This window comes from Lactuca virosa, chromosome 4, assembly GCF_052849685.1.
Source record: "Lactuca virosa cultivar CGN04683 chromosome 4, Lactuca_virosa_CGN04683_v6, whole genome shotgun sequence".
Taxonomy (NCBI): Eukaryota; Viridiplantae; Streptophyta; class Magnoliopsida; order Asterales; family Asteraceae; genus Lactuca; species Lactuca virosa.
Window position 1 is genome coordinate 502,562,146 of NC_136429.1, and position 20,013 is coordinate 502,582,158.

General features: G+C 37.4%; 2 long non-coding RNA genes across 2 annotated transcripts; both read right to left on the reverse strand.

Moving 5' to 3' along the window:
- Nucleotides 1–1,216: 1,216 nt before the first annotated feature.
- Nucleotides 1,217–3,032, reverse strand: LOC145105392 (uncharacterized). Its single transcript, XR_013707288.1, has 3 exons — nt 2,868–3,032; nt 2,693–2,777; nt 1,217–1,316 (listed from the first exon to the last, which is right to left on the reverse strand). It is a non-coding gene; the product is annotated as an uncharacterized LOC145105392 (long non-coding RNA).
- Nucleotides 3,033–8,513: 5,481 nt separating this feature from the next.
- On the reverse strand, nt 8,514–10,403 carry LOC145169490 (uncharacterized). Its single transcript, XR_013742532.1, has 3 exons — nt 10,223–10,403; nt 10,048–10,132; nt 8,514–8,672 (listed from the first exon to the last, which is right to left on the reverse strand). It is a non-coding gene; the product is annotated as an uncharacterized LOC145169490 (long non-coding RNA).
- Between the last annotated feature and the right edge of the window lie 9,610 nt (nt 10,404–20,013).

Sequence of the window (20,013 nt, forward strand, 5' to 3'; positions counted from 1 at the left end):
AACAGCAACTTTTCGTTGAAAACAGTTTCTGTTACTGTTCTTAGAAAATTTATAAAAAAATCATCAAAGCTCTAAATCCAAATCCGCAAATTTTGAGAGTTTGGAATATGAGTCTAGTTTGTTCGTAAATTTTATCATGATTTTTAGTGATCTCTAACAGAGGTGAAAATGTTCATAATCACAGACTGGTACGGGTTTGCCTCTGAAATGATAGGCAGTTTTGTAAAAATCACCATAAATTGTAGAAAAATCATATGGAGATGTGCAAGTAGCCATTTTAAAGCTAAGAGTTTGAACTACTTGCACCTGGAACAGTTTTGAAAACTAAAATATTTAAGTTGACCAAAACAGTCCGTGATTAAAGCCCATCTTTTCTGATGTAATCTGTTAGAAAAAGTTTAATTGTGTTCTTGAGGATTTTACTTGTATTCCCCCCTTAAAACTTAAGAAAAACATGTAAATGTAGGGGTATGAACTCACCTTATGTGGTTTCAGTAGATGAAAGTGAGAGAGAGGAAGTGTTCAACCCAAGAACACTAAGAAGATGTCTTGATGATTCGAGAATCTAACACCGAATAAGATGGAACTTGTGTAAGATATCAATGATTTGAGTAGAATGGAGTTTAATAATTAGGTGAATGATGAATATACTTACTAATTGAAGAAAGAAATCCCTGGAGAAAGCCTTGAAGTTCTTGAAGTTGAGAGAAAAGATGAGAGAATTTTGGAGAGTGTTCTTGGTTGCTAAGTGTAGAATGAAAGAATTTTATGGAGAATGAGGAGAGAGGATCAATCCTCCAGCTCTTAGAACGTGGGAAGAGCTGGAGATTGGGTGTAAAGGTCCACTAAGGAGACAAGGGGTAGTGGGAAAGAGTGGCTAATCATAGAGTGAGGTGGTGGTGGTTTGCTTTTGCCATAAATTAAGGAAAAGCAAATATTCCCTCAATAATTAGTTCAACCACTAATTCTTTTAATATATTTTATAAAAACTCTGGAGATTTATATATTTTGGGGCCTTAGTTTATAAAATAAAGTTTTGGATGAAAATCCCACGTTAAAATAATGAAAAACTGTCACACCCCCAAACCAAGGATGGCGGAAACGTCCGGGGGTGGAGGACTTCATGTGTAGTATCATAACAACAATTGTAATAGTAATTCAAGCAAACACAACCAACATATATATAATTGAAAAAGTTACATCATTGTATGAATTACATGTTTACGAATCAATTACAATATGTTGACAAAATATGAAATAGTAGACGCCTTAGCGTCCCATCCTCAAAAGCACTTGATTACCTGTTTAATGATTTCCTGAGAATACAAGTTGTTTGAAAAAGTGTCAACACAAAGGTTGGTGAGTTCATAAGCTTTTGTTTGGTATTATTAAAAGCCTTTCGTTTGTGAAAGTAGTATTTGTGTTAGAAAATCCAATATTTTCCTTAATGTGTAAATGTAGTCTTAAAAACCCAAAGACCGAAATGTACAAGTAATTTGTCATATTTATAGTAAAACAATGCAAGTTTAAATCGACATAAACTCATTAAATTTTAATGAAGTTCCCGTAAATTCCAACGTTTATTAATACTTTATGTGAGTTATTATAACCATGCTATGACCTAGTTGGCCTGAAACGACGTTCTTCAGGCGTCGGAAATGTTATGACATTTGTCACCCCAGACCTGCCGGTCTAGCTGTTGCATGCAGCTTAGGTGTGGGTTTGTCAAACCCAATATAGATCTATACACAAGTATCACGCTCTCCCTCAAGGAGACTCTGGTTACAATACATGACTTAATGGTAATTTGAAGTAAATGTCTCACAAAGTCATTAACGGAATTACGTGTTATGAAAACTTGGTACCGTATGGCCGTACCTTGCTTAATGAAAATATCCTTTGTATAAATGTACCCTTTTTAAATGTATTTGTTATGTAATGTATCATAAACTATACCTATTATAGTTTATCAACCAAGGGTAGTACGTGGTAATGTATGCAAACTATATTCAAAATAGTTTATTAAATGTTTGAATGTATCGATTGTACTTTGATTATAATCACTTGTTATTCTTTATATTTTATATGACCAAATCCATTTGTAAACTGATGTGTGTCTAAATATTAAGATAAAATGTCATATATTGCAATAACATATAATCACATAAAGATATACACCTTGCTCAACATGTTACAAGGTGAAATGAAATTAACAGCAACTTTTCGTTGAAAAACAGTTTCTGTTACTGTTCTTAGAAAATTTATAAAAAAATCATCAAAGCTCTAAATCCAAATCCGCAAATTTTGAGAGTTTGGAATATGAGTCTAGTTTGTTCGTAAATTTTACCATGATTTTTAGTGATCTCTAACAGAGGTGAAAATGTTCATAATCACAGACTGGTCCGGGTTTGCCTCTGAAATGACATGCAGTTTTGTAAAAATCACCATAAATTGTAGAAAAATCATATGGAGATGTGCAAGTAGCCATTTTAAAGCTAAGAGTTTGAACTACTTGCACCTGGAACAGTTTTGAAAACTAAAATATTTAAGTTGACCAAAACAGTCCGTGATTAACGTCCATCTTTTCTGATGTAATCTGTTAGAAAAAGTTTAATTGTGTTCTTGATGATTTTACTTGTATTCCCCCCTTAAAACTTAAGAAAAACATGTAAATGTAGGGGTATGAACTCACCTTATGTGATTTCAGTAGATGAAAGTGAGATAGAGGAAGTGTTCAACCCAAGAACACTAAGAAGATATCTTGATGATTCGAGAATCTAACACCGAATAAGATGGAATTTGTGTAAGATATCAATGATTTGAGTAGAATGGAGTTTAATAATTATGTGAATGATGAAGATACTTACTAATTGAAGGAAGAAATCCCTGGAGAAAGCCTTGAAGTTCTTGAAATTGAGAGAAAAGATGAGAGAATTTTGGAGAGTGTCCTTTGGTTGCTAAGTGTAGAATGAAAGAACTTTATGGAGAATGAGGAGAGAGGATCAATCCTCCAGCTCTTAGAACATGGGAAGAGCTGGAGATTGGGTGTAAAGGTCCACTAAGGTGACAAGGAGTAGTGGGAAAGAGTGGATGATCATAGAGTGAGGTGGTGGTGGCTTGCTTTTGTCATAAAATAAGGAAAAGCAAATATTCCCTCAATAATTAGTCCAACCACCAATTCTTTTAATACATTTTTATAAAAACCCTGGAGATTTATATATTTTGGGGCCTTAGTTTATAAAATAAAGTTTTGGGTGAAAATCCCACGTTAAAATAATGAAAAACGGAGTTAAAACGAAGTCGTAGTCGAAAAACCGGAAACATTATGACACGCAAACATGCATGTCGTCTTCTTTTATGACAGGGGCTTCCTTGATACTCATTGCGTGTCATCAACACGCGAGTCGTAAGGTTACGACAGATAAATGTGTGTCGTCTTCCTTTATGACAGGGACTTCGGTCCTGAAGCTTCAGTTTTGGGTCCTTAAGCCTATTTTACCCGTTTTTACCCCGTTTCAAGTGGTTTTTGACCCAGTTAAGGGTCGGGATGGCCCGAATGATTACAAAAAATTAAAGGAACTTTTGAGAGAGATTTGGGAGAGATTCGGGAGAGATTTGGGAGAGATTTTAATAGAGAGAGGTTGAGTGAAAGAGATTGTGAGAGGTTTCGTTTGTGATCTTTTTGAGTGTCCGGCTTCGCAACGAAAGGTCCATAAACCCCGTTAAGCCATGATTTAGTGTCTTACACAATCCCGATGATTGTGCAATAGTGTTTTATCGCTTTGGTTTGTTGTTTAGCACTGTTAAGGCTAAGGAAAATCAAACACATGAATTTTTCAAATGATGTTTTCTCATTGAAATAGCGAATTGTATAATGTAAACCCTAACATACAAGGGTTAATGGAGTTGACCGGTTTGACTTGTTGACTTTGTTTGACTTTGACTTGAGCGAAATTTGACGGTTGTCACATCATCCCCCCGTTAGTGGGAATTTCGTCCCGAAATTTGCATTTTGACTGGGACTTCAAGAGTTTGGAAAAAGATGTGGAAAACTTCTCGTAGTACAAGAAATTGATTATGGCGAGGAACAACCTGCCTGATGTCACATGACGACCTTGGAAATTTCTTATTGTAACTTGAGCTGAGTCAATTTAAAAGGAGTTTATTGTTTTAGGATGATAGAGTATTCTATGTGTGCTTTTATACTCCCTGTTTTATCCTTGGTATTACCACTATGAATATTTTATAGTTAGCGAGTTCCATCATTACGAATGTTTCAACAAATTTTGACGAAATTTGCATTATAAGTCCTACTAGTTCTTTTATAGTCGATTGGCGTAAACTAGTCGTATATCATTAATATTACAAGGGCATTTTGGATGGGTGACCCCGCCTTAAGCCCACAACCAAACAAGGAACAGGGAATGAGGCGGAATCACACATTCTAAGTCCATAGAATCTTAATGATATATGACCATAACGTTTACACTAGCCATCATAGATTCCAGGGGCGTAGTATTATTGGGGCCAGGAGTAGGAATTGTAGTTCAAAATAAAATTGTTATAAGCCTGCTATCTTCAAACTTGGGCTTTGGCCCCTCTCGATTCCTAATCAGAATGGTCCAATACTCTTGCCCGCTCCAAGTCGAGAGTTGATTCATGTGGCTTGAGCTTAGGCTTGGGTCTTAGAGAAAGAGGCAATGCGTCAGGCTGGCTTCACAGAGCTGCAAAAACTCTTCTCTCTCGACAGTGGATAGATAACATGCCTCGGCTCTTCAGGCCCACATTGCCTACTGGGCCAACTCAAATGAACATCCACTTTGTTACCCCACTTGGGTTATAGGCAAGTGTTACCAAGCCCGATATCAAGAAATCAAAATCGATTCATCCCTATTTGCCCAATTCGCTGCCTATCTCGCCTGTTGTTCGTTTCTCGTTGTCTCGCTAAGTCAGTCGCCTGGTCTCACTCTCGCCAATCGCCATCGCCTAATGCCCAAATCCCTATTCACACTTCACAGAAATCAGGTATGTAATCCCGAGACCCATATCCTGTTCAGCTGTTCTTTCTTTTCTGATTGTAAGATTGTTGATTGTTGGTGTTGGCGTATTGCACTGCTGCTGCTGTTTTCAGTCAATCCGTTGCCTATTTATGCGTTACTACTGTCTTACTGAGTTTCTTTTTAATTTGGCTGTCATTTGTGATTTGGCGATTTTCCAATTTGATTTACTAGTTATGAACTTATAGATTTGGTTATTGTTAAATGAGTTATTGGTTATTGTTCAAATTTTGATTTTGATTTTTTTTTTTAATTTCAGTTTATAATATTTTCGGCCCCCCTCCCCCAAGTTAATTGTTCAAGCTCCGCTACTGATAGATTCACTGGTAAAAACCCTGAGTTTTTACATAGATGATAAGACTTATTTGGGTTTTGCCGTGTTCCCAAGATTCATGGTTTATAGACTTGAATAGATGCTAGTTTTAGTAATAAAAAGAAATTTAGAATTTAAATGTCGATGTTAGATGCTTGTACTGATATTTAAGGGGTTAAAAAAAATAAAGTTTTATTAGTTACCTATAGCGACACTCAAGTCATAATTTGCATGTGTGAAGACTTGGAGTACTTTCTAATGAAAAGTGTGCTACTGGGGAAATTCGAAACTGGTACGTAGCTTCAAAGTCAAGAATATGCAGTAGGCATGTGATGCATTAAATGCATGAGGCACAAAAGTCCTAATTTGCAGCAACATATACGTATATGTGTGTGAATTGAAGAAGAAGGTTACGGCTCAAAGACCATTCATTTCCTCTTTATTTTTTTTTATTTATTACTCCTCCCACTTACCTTATATAAATCATCACAGAAGAAGGGTACGGTTCAAAGTCCATTCATTTCCTCTTTATTTGTTATTCGTTACTTCTCCCTCACAAATGGATCCGCCTGCAGATCATCAAAACCCCATAGATGACCTCGATCGGTTTCAGTACTTTGATCATCAGGATCTGTTCAGGTATATATAAATGTCACTCATTACACCATCTTTCGCACAGAAAAGTGATTTTGTTTATATTGATCAAAACATGGTTTGATTTTTGCAGTGGTGACCTGCTCAACCATCAGGATTTCGAGTTGTCGGAAAAATCGCATGAAGTGCTCGATCAGAATGTTTTCACAGTACTTAACAAAGATCAAAACATCATTTCTAGAAATGAGTTTCATGATCTTGATCCCCTTGAAGACATAAGCTTATGGGATTGTTGGGAGGATGGTAATTTACCATTGGTTAGTTTCAGTGAAGACTGTAAATCCGGTGGTGAGGCTACAGGTAGTTCTAGTGCTGCCACCACTGATCACGGTGGCCGGAAGGTGGCAAATAGATTAAGACCATTGGAGTTTGAAGAGATAGCGAAGTACTTTGAGATGCCGATAATCATGGCAGCAAAGGAACTAGGGATAGGGTTAACATTGTTGAAGAAAAGATGCAGAGAGCTAAACATAAACAGATGGCCTCATAGAAAACTTAAGAGCCTTCAATCCCTCATTCAAAATGCCAAGGTAAACTACGATAATAACCTTCTATACATTACTCATGCATGCATGCATGCACTTGGTAACCAAAGTAGTTTTGGTATTTTCTAAAATTCTAATTATTAGTTTCTTTATAACATAAACATAGGCCCTAGGCATATGCCACATCGAATCAATTGTTTTACTACGATTTCTGATTTATATTTACATAAACTTAACTCATTGTAAATTTTATGAACTCACACGAAAAATATATTGCATCTACCTAAAAAAACTAGGAGTTGGGATTAAAGGAGGAGGTAGAGACGTTAGCAGGGCACAAGAAGATGATGGAGAAATTGCCAGGTATGGAACTAACAGAAAGAACAAAGAAGCTTAGGCTAGCTTGCTTCAAAGCTATTTATAAGAAGAGAGGACTTAACAATCCTTAGTCCTTACCTTTTCTTTTAGCCATTTTGTTATCATTAGTGGATTTTAATCTACATTGTATGTGTTTTTCTCTTGATAGTTTGATACTCTTTTTTTTTTTTTTTGTTTCATTTTATGTATTTGTCTATTGATTTTTAATGCAGAAAATTTTGTATAATTTGGGTATTATCGTTTATATTATGTATTTAGCCATATTTTAGATTGCCGACACGACTACGCCGACGACTCTATACCATAGGTCTATATAAATAGACTTATGAATTTAGTAGGAATAACTTGATTATAATCTTGTGATTTGTTCCATGTCTGATCCACTCCTAAGATTCTCTTGACATGCCCCCAGTTATGTGTAATTAAAATTTTATTAGACTGTTGATCCTAATGAGTCTACCCTAAGTCCACAACCAAACAAGGAACAGGTCCTAAGGCGGACTCACCATTTCTAGGTCAATCATTTCTTAATTACACATAACTTCGAGGTACACCTAAAGAATCTTAGAGTTACTAGTTGTAAATTGTTTGTAATACCAAGTAGTGAGATTCAATGAAATAAAATGCATGCCTATTTCATTGATAAACCTTTTAGTAAATATCCTTACCATTTATATACACATGTATATTTTCGCACTTTAGTGAACTATTCTTGGTGTTTCTGTTAACGTCTTGGAGATGGAGTTATGGTAGTGGGTAGAAGTAGGTTTTGTACGGGCGTTAAAATTTACACATCATGTTGCTCCTGCGAGAATAGGGGTAGAAGAGATAATTAATAGACGCCTAATCCTATAATTACTTATAGGGGTGATCCTTATTAGTTACGTCTATAATCACGTAGTGCATATCAGTTATACATAATTTGAGATAGAATAGACTTTCGAATAAATGACTCTACTCTAAGTCCACAACCAAACAAGGAACAGGAAGTAGAGCAATAGTCATAGATTCTGAGTCTATAATATCTTTAATTATGTATAACCTTGGCGTATGCACTCAGTTATCATAGGCCTACTAATAGAGGTCTTTAGTTTTCACATAAGTTGGTTATAGTATCACCAAATACTCCTATAGTATTTTTAGCTGTTTAGATTCGATTCTTAAAGTATTCTCTGTAGGGTGTAGTTAGGTTGATAGATTTGTTGCCCATTATGACTATCCCCCAGTATATGTAAGTCACTCCTCGGACAGATATAGTTGATCAGGCTATATCCTTCCCAGACTTGATTTACATATACCAAGGCATACCCATAATGTACAACTCCTCTTCTTTTATTTTATGTTCTTCTAGTTATGACACTATATGAGCATGTATGCATGTATTTATACTTTTAATAAAAAAATCATTTATTTTCTAAAAGTATATTTATTTGAAAAATGCACAAATCAGAGACTATTAGTCCCAATTGTGTTTATAGTTTGTATATCTTATGTGGTTTGATATACTTAATTCACTATAAACTATGCTCTGATACCAATCTGTCACACCCCCAAACCAAGGATGGCGGAAACGTCCGGGGGTGGAGGACTTCATGTGTAGTATCATAACAACAATTGTAATAGTAATTCAAGCAAACACAACCAACATATATATAATTGAAAAAGTTACATCATTGTATGAATTACATGTTTACGAATCAATTACAATATGTTGACAAAATATGAAATAGTAGACGCCTTAGCGTCCCATCCTCAAAAGCACTTGATTACCTGTTTAATGATTTCCTGAGAATACAAGTTGTTTGAAAAAGTGTCAACACAAAGGTTGGTGAGTTCATAAGCTTTTGTTTGGTATTATTAAAAGCCTTTCGTTTGTGAAAGTAGTATTTGTGTTAGAAAATCCAATATTTTCCTTAATGTGTAAATGTAGTCTTAAAACCCAAAGACCGAAATGTACAAGTAATTTGTCATATTTATAGTAAAACAATGCAAGTTTAAATCGACATAAACTCATTAAATTTTAATGAAGTTCCCGTAAATTCCAACGTTTATTAATACTTTATGTGAGTTATTATAACCATGCTATGACCTAGTTGGCCTGAAACGACGTTCTTCAGGCGTCGGAAATGTTATGACATTTGTCACCCCAGACCTGCCGGTCTAGCTGTTGCATGCAGCTTAGGTGTGGGTTTGTCAAACCCAATATAGATCTATACACAAGTATCACGCTCTCCCTCAAGGAGACTCTGGTTACAATACAGGACTTAATGGTAATTTGAAGTAAATGTCTCACAAAGTCATTAACGGAATTACGTGTTATGAAAACTTGGTACCGTATGGCCGTACCTTGCTTAATGAAAATATCCTTTGTATAAATGTACCCTTTTTAAATGTATTTGTTATGTAATGTATCATAAACTATACCTATTATAGTTTATCAACCAAGGGTAGTACGTGGTAATGTATGCAAACTATATTCAAAATAGTTTATTAAATGTTTGAATGTATCGATTGTACTTTGATTATAATCACTTGTTATTCTTTATATTTTATATGACCAAATCCATTTGTAAACTGATGTGTGTCTAAATATTAAGATAAAATGTCATATATTGCAATAACATATAATCACATAAAGATATACACCTTGCTCAACATGTTACAAGGTGAAATGAAATTAACAGCAACTTTTCGTTGAAAAATAGTTTCTGTTACTGTTCTTAGAAAATTTATAAAAAAATCATCAAAGCTCTAAATCCAAATCCGCAAATTTTGAGAGTTTGGAATATGAGTCTAGTTTGTTCGTAAATTTTACCATGATTTTTAGTGATCTCTAACAGAGGTGAAAATGTTCATAATCACAGACTGGTCCGGGTTTGCCTCTGAAATGACAGACAGTTTTGTAAAAATCACCATAAATTGTAGAAAAATCATATGGAGATGTGCAAGTAGCCATTTTAAAGCTAAGAGTTTGAACTACTTGCACCTGGAACAGTTTTGAAAACTAAAATATTTAAGTTGACCAAAAAAGTCCGTGATTAACGTCCATCTTTTCTGATGTAATCTGTTAGAAAAAGTTTAATTGTGTTCTTGATGATTTTACTTGTATTCCCCCCTTAAAACTTAAGAAAAACATGTAAATGTAGGGGTATGAACTCACCTTATGTGATTTCAGTAGATGAAAGTGAGATAGAGGAAGTGTTCAACCCAAGAACACTAAGAAGATATCTTGATGATTCGAGAATCTAACACCGAATAAGATGGAATTTGTGTAAGATATCAATGATTTGAGTAGAATGGAGTTTAATAATTATGTGAATGATGAAGATACTTACTAATTGAAGGAAGAAATCCCTGGAGAAAGCCTTGAAGTTCTTGAAATTGAGAGAAAAGATGAGAGAATTTTGGAGAGTGTCCTTTGGTTGCTAAGTGTAGAATGAAAGAACTTTATGGAGAATGAGGAGAGAGGATCAATCCTCCAGCTCTTAGAACATGGGAAGAGCTTGAGATTGGGTGTAAAGGTCCACTAAGGTGACAAGGAGTAGTGGGAAAGAGTGGATGATCATAGAGTGAGGTGGTGGTGGCTTGCTTTTGTCATAAAATAAGGAAAAGCAAATATTCCCTCAATAATTAGTCCAACCACCAATTCTTTTAATACATTTTTATAAAAACCCTGGAGATTTATATATTTTGGGGCCTTAGTTTATAAAATAAAGTTTTGGGTGAAAATCCCACGTTAAAATAATGAAAAACGGAGTTAAAACGAAGTCGTAGTCGAAAAACCGGAAAAATTATGACACGCACACATGCATGTCGTCTTCTTTTATGACAGGGGCTTCCTTGATACTCATTGCGTGTCATCAACACGCGAGTCGTAAGGTTACGACAGATAAATGTGTGTCGTCTTCCTTTATGACAGGGACTTCGGTCCTGAAGCTTCAGTTTTGGGTCCTTAAGCCTATTTTACCCGTTTTTACCCCGTTTCAAGTGGTTTTTGACCCAGTTAAGGGTCGGGATGGCCCGAATGATTACAAAAAATTAAAGGAACTTTTGAGAGAGATTTGGGAGAGATTCGGGAGAGATTTGGGAGAGATTTTAATAGAGAGAGGTTGAGTGAAAGAGATTGTGAGAGGTTTCGTTTGTGATCTTTTTGAGTGTCCGGCTTCGCAACGAAAGGTCCATAAACCCCGTTAAGCCATGATTTAGTGTCTTACACAATCCCGATGATTGTGCAATAGTGTTTTATCGCTTTGGTTTGTTGTTTAGCACTCTTAAGGCTAAGGAAAATCAAACACATGAATTTTTCAAATGATCTTTTCTCATTGAAATAGCGAATTGTATAATGTAAACCCTAACATACAAGGGTTAATGGAGTTGACCGGTTTGACTTGTTGACTTTGTTTGACTTTGACTTGAGCGAAATTTGACGGTTGTCACAAAAACGGAGTTAAAACGAAGTCGTAGTCGAAAACCGGAAAAAAAGGCTGAATCTGCGAAGTTGCTCGGTCCTGGGCCGAGGTTCGGACCTGAGGCTTCGGTCCTGAGGCTTCGGTCCGAGGCTTCGGTCCTAGGCTTCGGTCTTGAGGCTTCGGTCCGAGGCTTCGGTCCTGAGTACTTCGGATGCGAGGCTTCGGTCCTGAAGCTTCGGTTTTGGGTCCTTAAAGCTATTTTACCTGTTTTTACCCCGTTTCAAGTGGTTTTTGACCCGGTTAAGGGTCGTGATGACCCGAATGATTACAAAAAGTTAAAGGAACTTTTGAGAGAGATTTGGGAGAGATTTCTAATAGAGAGAGATTGAGTGAAAGAAATTGAGAGAGAGTTCTTTTGAGACCTTTTTGAGTGTTTGGCTTTGAAACGCAAGGTCCGTAAACCCCGTTAAGCCATGATTTAGTGTCCTACACAATCCCGATGATTGTGCAATAGTGTTTTATCGCTTTGGTTCGTTGTTTAGCACTGTTAAGGCTAAGGAAAATCAAACACATGAATTTTCGAAATGATGTTTTCTCATTAAAATAGCGAATTGTAGAGTGATTACATAACGTAAACCCTAACATACAAGGGTTATTGGAGTTGACCGGATTGACTTGTTGACTTTGTTTGACTTTGACTTGACCGAAATTTGACGGTTGTCACACTGTGTTGCCGGAAGGTATTGGTCTTCTCCTTGGCGGCATGGTTCTGTCATAAGTCGTAAACCAATGTACTTTTAGTAAAAGTATATTTATAGGAAGAGAATTCTTTTATACATAAAGTATATTATTACGTGGTTTTCCGGTATGTTTACGATACATACGATTTTATACTTTTAATTGACCCAATACATTGGGTTATGAGGTAAAATGAAAGTATAAAATATTTTATTTGAGTTTCCTTGTTTCCAAGTATATGACTGTTTGTAAAAGTTTCACATATACTAATTTAGTCGGGACATAATTAATATATTATATTTTAAAATGATCTTTATCGGTTACTTAATTAGTTGCAAAGTGCATACCAGTCATATGTGATTAAGATATAATAGTCCTTCGAATAGATGACCCTAACTCCAAGACCACAACCAAACAAGGACAGGAAGTGAAACAAAGATACATAAATTCTAAGTCTATAGCATCTTAGTTACATATGACCTTAGCGCATCCACTTAGCAGCTATTGATCTATAAATAAAGACCTATTTAATTCTCAGATAATTTATTATAGTAACACAAAATACTCCTATAGTATTTGTAAATGTTTAGTTTTGAGTTCTTAAAGTATCCTTTGTAGTGTGTTATTAGGTTTGTTAGATTTGTTGCCCATCCTGACCATCCCCCGGTATATGCAAGTCAATTCCCGCACATATATAGTTGATCAGGCTATATCCTTCCCAGATTTAATCCACATATACTAAGGCATACTCAAAATGTTCAACTCTTCTTCTTTTGCTTTATGTTTTCGCTAGTTATGATACCATGCGAGCATGTAATGTATGTATGTATACTTTAATCAAGAAAATCATTTATTTTCTAAGAGTATATTTATTTGAAAAATGCACAAATCAGAGACTATTAGTCCCAATTGTGTTTATAGTTTGTATATCTTATGTGGTTTGATATACTTAATTCACTATAAACTGTGCTTTGATACCAATCTGTCACACCCCCAAACCAAGGATGGCGGAAACGTCCGGGGGTGGAGGACTTCATGTATAGTATCATAACAACAATTGTAATAGTAATTGAAGCAAACACAACCAACATATATATAATTGAAAAAGTGACATCATTGTATGAATTACATGTTTACGAATCAATTACAATATGTTGACAAAATATGAAATAGTAGACGCCTTAGCGCCCCATCCTCAAAAGCACTTGGTTACCTGTTTAATGATTTCCTGAGAATACAAGTTGTTTGAAAAAGTGTCAACACAAAGGTTGGTGAGTTCATAAGCTTTTGTTTGGTATTATTAAAAGCCTTTCGTTTGTAAAAGTAGTATTTGTGTTAGAAAATCCAATATTTTCCTTAATGTGTAAATGTAGTCTTAAAACCCAAAGACCGAAATGTACAAGTAATTTGTCATATTTATAGTAAAACAATGCAAGTTTAAATCGACATAAACTCGTTAAATTTTAATGAAGTTCCCGTAAATTCCAATGTTTATTAATACTTTATGTGAGTTTATTATAACCATACTATGACCAAGGTTGCCTAAAACGACGTTCTTCAGGCGTCGGAAATGTTATGACATTTGTCACCCCAGACCTATCGGTCTAACTGTTGCATGCAGTTTAGGTGTGGGTTTGTCAAACCCAATATAGATCTATACACAACTATCACGCTCTCCCTCAAGGAGACTCTGGTTACAATACAGGGCTTAATGGTAATTTGAAGTAAATGTCTCACAAAGTCATTAACGGAATTACGTGTTATGAAAACTTGGTACCGTATGGCCGTACCTTGCTTAATGAAAATATCATTTGTATAAATGTACCCTTTTTAAATGTATGTGTTATGTAATGTATCATAAACTATACCTATTATAGTTTATCAACCAAGGGTAGTACGTAGTAATGTATGCAAACTATATCCAAAATAGTTTATTAAATGTTTGAATGTATTGGTTGTACTTTGATTATAATCACGTGTTATTCTTTATATTTTATATGTCCAAATCCATTTGTAAATTGATGTGTGTCTAAATATTAAGATAAAATGTCATATATTGCAATAACATATAATCACATAAAGATATACACCTTGCTCAACACGTTACAACGTGAAATGAAATTGACAGCAACTTTTCGATGAATACAGTTTCTGTTACTGTTCTTAGAAAATTTATAGAAAAATCATCAAAGCTCTAAATCCAAATCCGCAAATTCTGAGAGTTTGGAATATGAGTCTAGTTTGTTCGTAAATTTTATCATGATTTTTAGTGATCTCTAACAGAGGTGAAAATGTTCATAATCACAGACTGGTCCGGGTTTGCCTCTGAAATGACAGGCCGTTTTGTAAAAATCACCATAAATTGTAGAAACATCATATGGAGATGTGCAAGTAGCCATTTTAAAGCTAAGATTTTGAACTACTTGCACCTGGAACAGTTTTGAAAACTAAAATATTTAAGTTGACCAAAACAGTCCGTGATTAAAGTCCATCTTTTCTGATGTAATCTGTTAGAAAAAGTTTAATTGTGTTCTTGATGATTTTACTTGTATTCCCCCCTTAAAACTTAAGAAAACATGTAAATGTAGGGGTATGAACTCACCTTATGTGGTTTCAGTAGATGAAAGTGAGAGAGAGGAAGTATTCAACCCAAGAACACTAAGAAGATGTCTTGATGATTCGAGAATCTAACACCGAATAAGATGGAATTTGTGTAAGATATCAATGATTTGAGTAGAATGGAGTGTAATAATTATATGAATGATGAAGATACTTACTAATTGAAGAAAGAAATCCCTGAAGAAAGTCTTGAAGTTCTTGAAGTTGAGAGAAAAGATGAGTGAATTTTGGAGAGTGTCATTTCTGAGCGACCTTGATGCTAGTATGATAGCTGTTATTGTAGGAGAATTCGATAAGCGGTAGATGGGTATCCCATGCTTTACCGAAGTCTATCACACAAGCTCTTAACATGTCTTCCAACGTTTGAATGGTTCGTTCGCTCTGTCCGTCGGTTTATGGGTGGTAGGCCGTACTCATGTCAAGCCTAGTTCCCAATGATTTTTGTAGAGACTGCCAAAACCGTGAGGTAAATCTACTATCTCTATCGGAGATAATGGATATCGGCACACCATGGAGTCGTACAATCTCTCTGATGTACGTTCTAGTCAGCTTCTCCATCTTGTCGGTTTCTTTTATCGGTAGGAAGTGTGCTGATTTGGTCAATCTGTCTACGATTACCCATATGGTGTCAAGCCTGCCCGATGTCTTAGGCAGCTTGGTTATGAAGTCCATGGTTATTCGTTCCCACTTCCACTCAGGTATATCCGGCTGTTGTAATAGCCCGGATGGTTTCTGGTATTCGATTTTGACCTTGGCGCAAGTCAGACACTTGCTCACATAGGTAGCAATCTCAGCTTTCATGTTCGGCCACCAGTATAATTTCTTGAGGTCCAGATACATCTTATCTGACCCGGGATGGATGGAATATCGAGTCTTGTGTGCTTCATTCATGATGACGTCTTGGAGTCCACCGAACTTCGGTGTCCAGATTCGATTCATGAGATAACGTACTCCATCATCCTTGACTTCTAAGTTTTTATCCATTCCCCTTAATGTCTCTCCTGCCACCTTTTCTGGTTTCAAAGCTTCTAGTTGAGCTTCCTTGATTTGTATGGTCGTGTGGGAATGGATCGTCATTGTTAAGGATTTTACTCGGCGGCCCGAGTACTCCTTCCTGTTTAGAGCATCAGCCACTACATTGGCCTTGCCCGGATGATAACGAATTTCGCACTCGTAGTCATTCAGCAACTCTACCCATCTCCTCTGTCGCATGTTGAGCTCTTTCTGATTGAGGATATGCTGAAGACTTTTGTGATCAGTGAAGATAGTGCATTTCGTGCCGTAGAGGTAGTGTCTCCAGATCTTCAAAGCGAATACCACTGCTCCTAATTCCAGGTCGTGCGTAGTATAATTAACCTCGTGCGTCTTAAGCTGTCTTGATGCATACGCGATAACCTTCCCTCTCTGCATGAGCACACATCCGAGGCCTTGATTCGAAGCATCACAGTACACTACGAAGTCCTCGGTTCCCTCTAGGAGAGAAAAGATCGGTGCGCTGCATAGGGCTTGTTTTAACGTTTGGAAAGCAGTTTCTTGTTCATTTTCCCACTTGAATATCACACCTTTCTGCGTCAAGGTGGTGAGTGGTTTCGCAATCTTGGAGAAGTTTTGTATAAATCTTCGGTAGTAGCCAGCAAGCCCAAGGAATTGTCGAATTTCGGTTGGCGTCTTGGGTGCTGACCAATTCTCGATTGCCTTGATCTTGGAGGGATCCACATGTATGCCTTTCTGACTTACCACATGGCCAAGGAAATCCACTTCTCTAATCCAGAATTCACACTTAGAGAACTTAGCATAAAGCTTCTCCGCTCTTAGTGTCTCTAGCACTTGGCGTAGATGTAGGCGATGCTCTTCTTCGCTTCGCGAGTAGATCAAGATATCGTCGATGAATACGATTACAAACTTGTCTAGGTAGGGTCGACACACTCTATTCATTAGGTCCATGAATACCGCAGGTGCGTTTGTTAAACCGAAGGACATCACCACAAACTCGTAGTGCCCATAGCGAGTTCTGAATGCAGTTTTGGGAATATCTTCTTCTTGAACTCGTAGCTGATGGTAACCTGACCTTAGGTCGATCTTTGAGAAGAAATTTGCTCCTTGGAGTTGGTCGAAAAGGTCGTCGATTCGGGGCAGAGGCAATCGGTTCTTGATGGTGAGTTTGTTTAGTTCCCAGAAGATCTTCCTGGTGTACCACTCGCACGACAAGTCGATTTCAGAATTGACTTAATACCCGGAGCTACCTTCGTAGCCAGAGCTCCGTACCGCCTCGCACCAACAGAAATGCAAGAGTTGTCCAGTCAGTTGAACGAGCTTTTGAGCAAAGGGTTCATCAGACCAAGCTTCTCACCTTGGGGAGCACCAGTCCTTTTTGTAAAGAAGAAGGACGGATCCTTTCGCATGTGCATCGACTATCGGGAACTAAACAAACTCACCATCAAGAACCGATATCCTCTACCCCGAATCGACGACCTTTTCGACCAACTCCAAGGAGCAAATTTCTTCTCAAAGATCGACCTAAGGTCAGGTTACCATCAGCTACGAGTTCAAGAAGAAGATATTCCCAAAACTGCATTCAGAACTCGCTATGGGCACTACGAGTTTGTGGTGATGTCCTTCGGTTTAACAAACGCACATGCGGTATTCATGGACCTAATGAATAGAGTGTGTCGACCCTACCTAGACAAGTTTGTAATCGTATTCATCGACGATATCTTGATCTACTCGCGAAGCGAAGAAGAGCATCGCCTACATCTACGCCAAGTGCTAGAGACACTAAGAGCGGAGAAGCTTTATGCTAAGTTCTCTAAGTGTGAATTCTGGATTAGAGAAGTGGATTTCCTTGGCCATGTGGTAAGTCAGAAAGGCATACATGTGGATCCCTCCAAGATCAAGGCAATCGAGAATTGGTCAGCACCCAAGACGCCAACCGAAATTCGACAATTCCTTGGGCTTGCTGGCTACTACCGAAGATTTATACAAAACTTCTCCAAGATTGCGAAACCACTCACCACCTTGACGCAGAAAGGTGTGATATTCAAGTGGGAAAATGAACAAGAAACTGCTTTCCAAACGTTAAAACAAGCCCTATGCAGCGCATCGATCTTGTCTCTCCCAGAGGGAACCGAGGACTTCGTAGTGTACTGTGATGCTTCGAATCAAGGCCTCGGATGTGTGCTCATGCAGAGAGGGAAGGTTATCGCGTATGCATCAAGACAGCTTAAGACGCACGAGGTTAATTATACTACGCACGACCTGGAATTAGGAGCAGTGGTATTCGCTTTGAAGATCTGGAGACACTACCTCTACGGCACGAAATGCACTATCTTCACTGATCACAAAAGTCTTCAGCATATCCTCAATCAGAAAGAGCTCAACATGCGACAAAGGAGATGGGTAGAGTTGCTGAATGACTACGAGTGCGAAATTCGTTATCATCCGGGCAAGGCCAATGTAGTGGCTGATGCTCTAAGCAGGAAGGAGTACTCGGGCCGCCGAGTAAAATCCTTAACAATGACGATCCATTCCAACACGACCATACAAATCAAGGAAGCTCAACTAGAAGCTTTGAAACCAGAAAAGGTGGCAGGAGAGACATTAAGGGGAATGGATAAAAACTTAGAAGTCAAGGATGATGGAGTACGTTATCTCATGAATCGAATCTGGACACCGAAGTTCGGTGGACTCCGAGACGTCATCATGAATGAAGCACACAAGACTCGATATTCCATCCATCCCGGGTCAGATAAGATGTATCTGGACCTCAAGAAATTATACTGGTGGCCGAACATGAAAGTTGAGATTGCTACCTATGTGAGCAAGTGTCTGACTTGCGCCAAGGTCAAAATCGAATACCAGAAACCATTCGGGCTATTACAACAGCCGGATATACCTGAGTGGAAGTGGGAACGAATAACCATGGACTTCATAACCAAGCTGCCTAAGACATCGGGCGGGCTTGACACCATATTGGTAATCGTAGACAGATTGACCAAATCAGCACACTTCCTACCGATAAAAGAAACCGACAAGATGGAGAAGCTGACAAGAACGTACATCAGAGAGATTGTACGACTCCATGGTGTGCCGATATCCATTATCTCCGATAGAGATAGTAGATTTACCTCACGGTTTTGGCAGTCTCTACAAAAATCATTGGGAACTAGGCTTGACATGAGTACGACCTACCACCCACAAACCGACGGACAGAGCGAACGAACCATTCAAACGTTGGAAGACATGTTAAGAGCTTGTGTGATAGACTTCGGTAAAGCATGGGATACCCATCTACCGCTTATCGAATTCTCCTACAATAACAGCTATCATACTAGCATCAAAGTCGCTCCATTCGAAGCTCTTTACGGTCGCAAATGCAGATCACCCCTGTGTTGGGCTGAGGTGGGGGATACACAGCTAGCTAAGGGGCAAGTCTCTAATAGCACCCTCACTGGCCCTGAAATCATAAGGGAAACCACAGAAAAGATCGTTCAAATTCGAGAAAGACTGAAAGTGTCTCGCGATCGGCAAAAGAGTTACGCAGACAAACGACGCAAACCCTTGGAATTCCAGGTGGGTGATCGTGTACTACTAAAAGTTTCCCCTTGGAAAGGATTGATCCTCTCTCCTCACTCTCCATAAAGTTCTTTCATTCTACACTTAGCAACCAAAGGGCACTCTCCAAAATTCTCTCATCTTTTCTCTCAACTTCAAGAACTTCAAGGCTTTCTTCAGGGATTTCTTTCTTCAATTAGTAAGTATCTTCATCATTCATATAATTATTACACTCCATTCTACTCAAATCATTGATATCTTACACAAATTCCATCTTATTCGGTGTTAGATTCTCGAATCATCAAGACATCTTCTTAGTGTTCTTGGGTTGAATACTTCCTCTCTCTCACTTTCATCTACTGAAACCACATAAGGTGAGTTAATACCCCTACATTTACATGTTTTCTTAAGTTTTAAGGGGGGAATACAAGTAAAATCATCAAGAACACAATTAAACTTTTTCTAACAGATTACATCAGAAAAGATGGACTTTAATCACGGACTGTTTTGGTCAACTTAAATATTTTAGTTTTCAAAACTGTTCCAGGTGCAAGTAGTTCAAACTCTTAGCTTTAAAATGGCTACTTGCACATCTCCATATGATGTTTCTACAATTTATGGTGATTTTTACAAAACTGCCTGTCATTTCAGAGGCAAACCCGGACCAGTCTGTGATTATGAACATTTTCACCTCTGTTAGAGATCACTAAAAATCATGATAAAATTTACGAACAAACTAGACTCATATTCCAAACTCTCAGAATTTGCGGATTTGGATTTAGAGCTTTGATGATTTTTCTATAAATTTT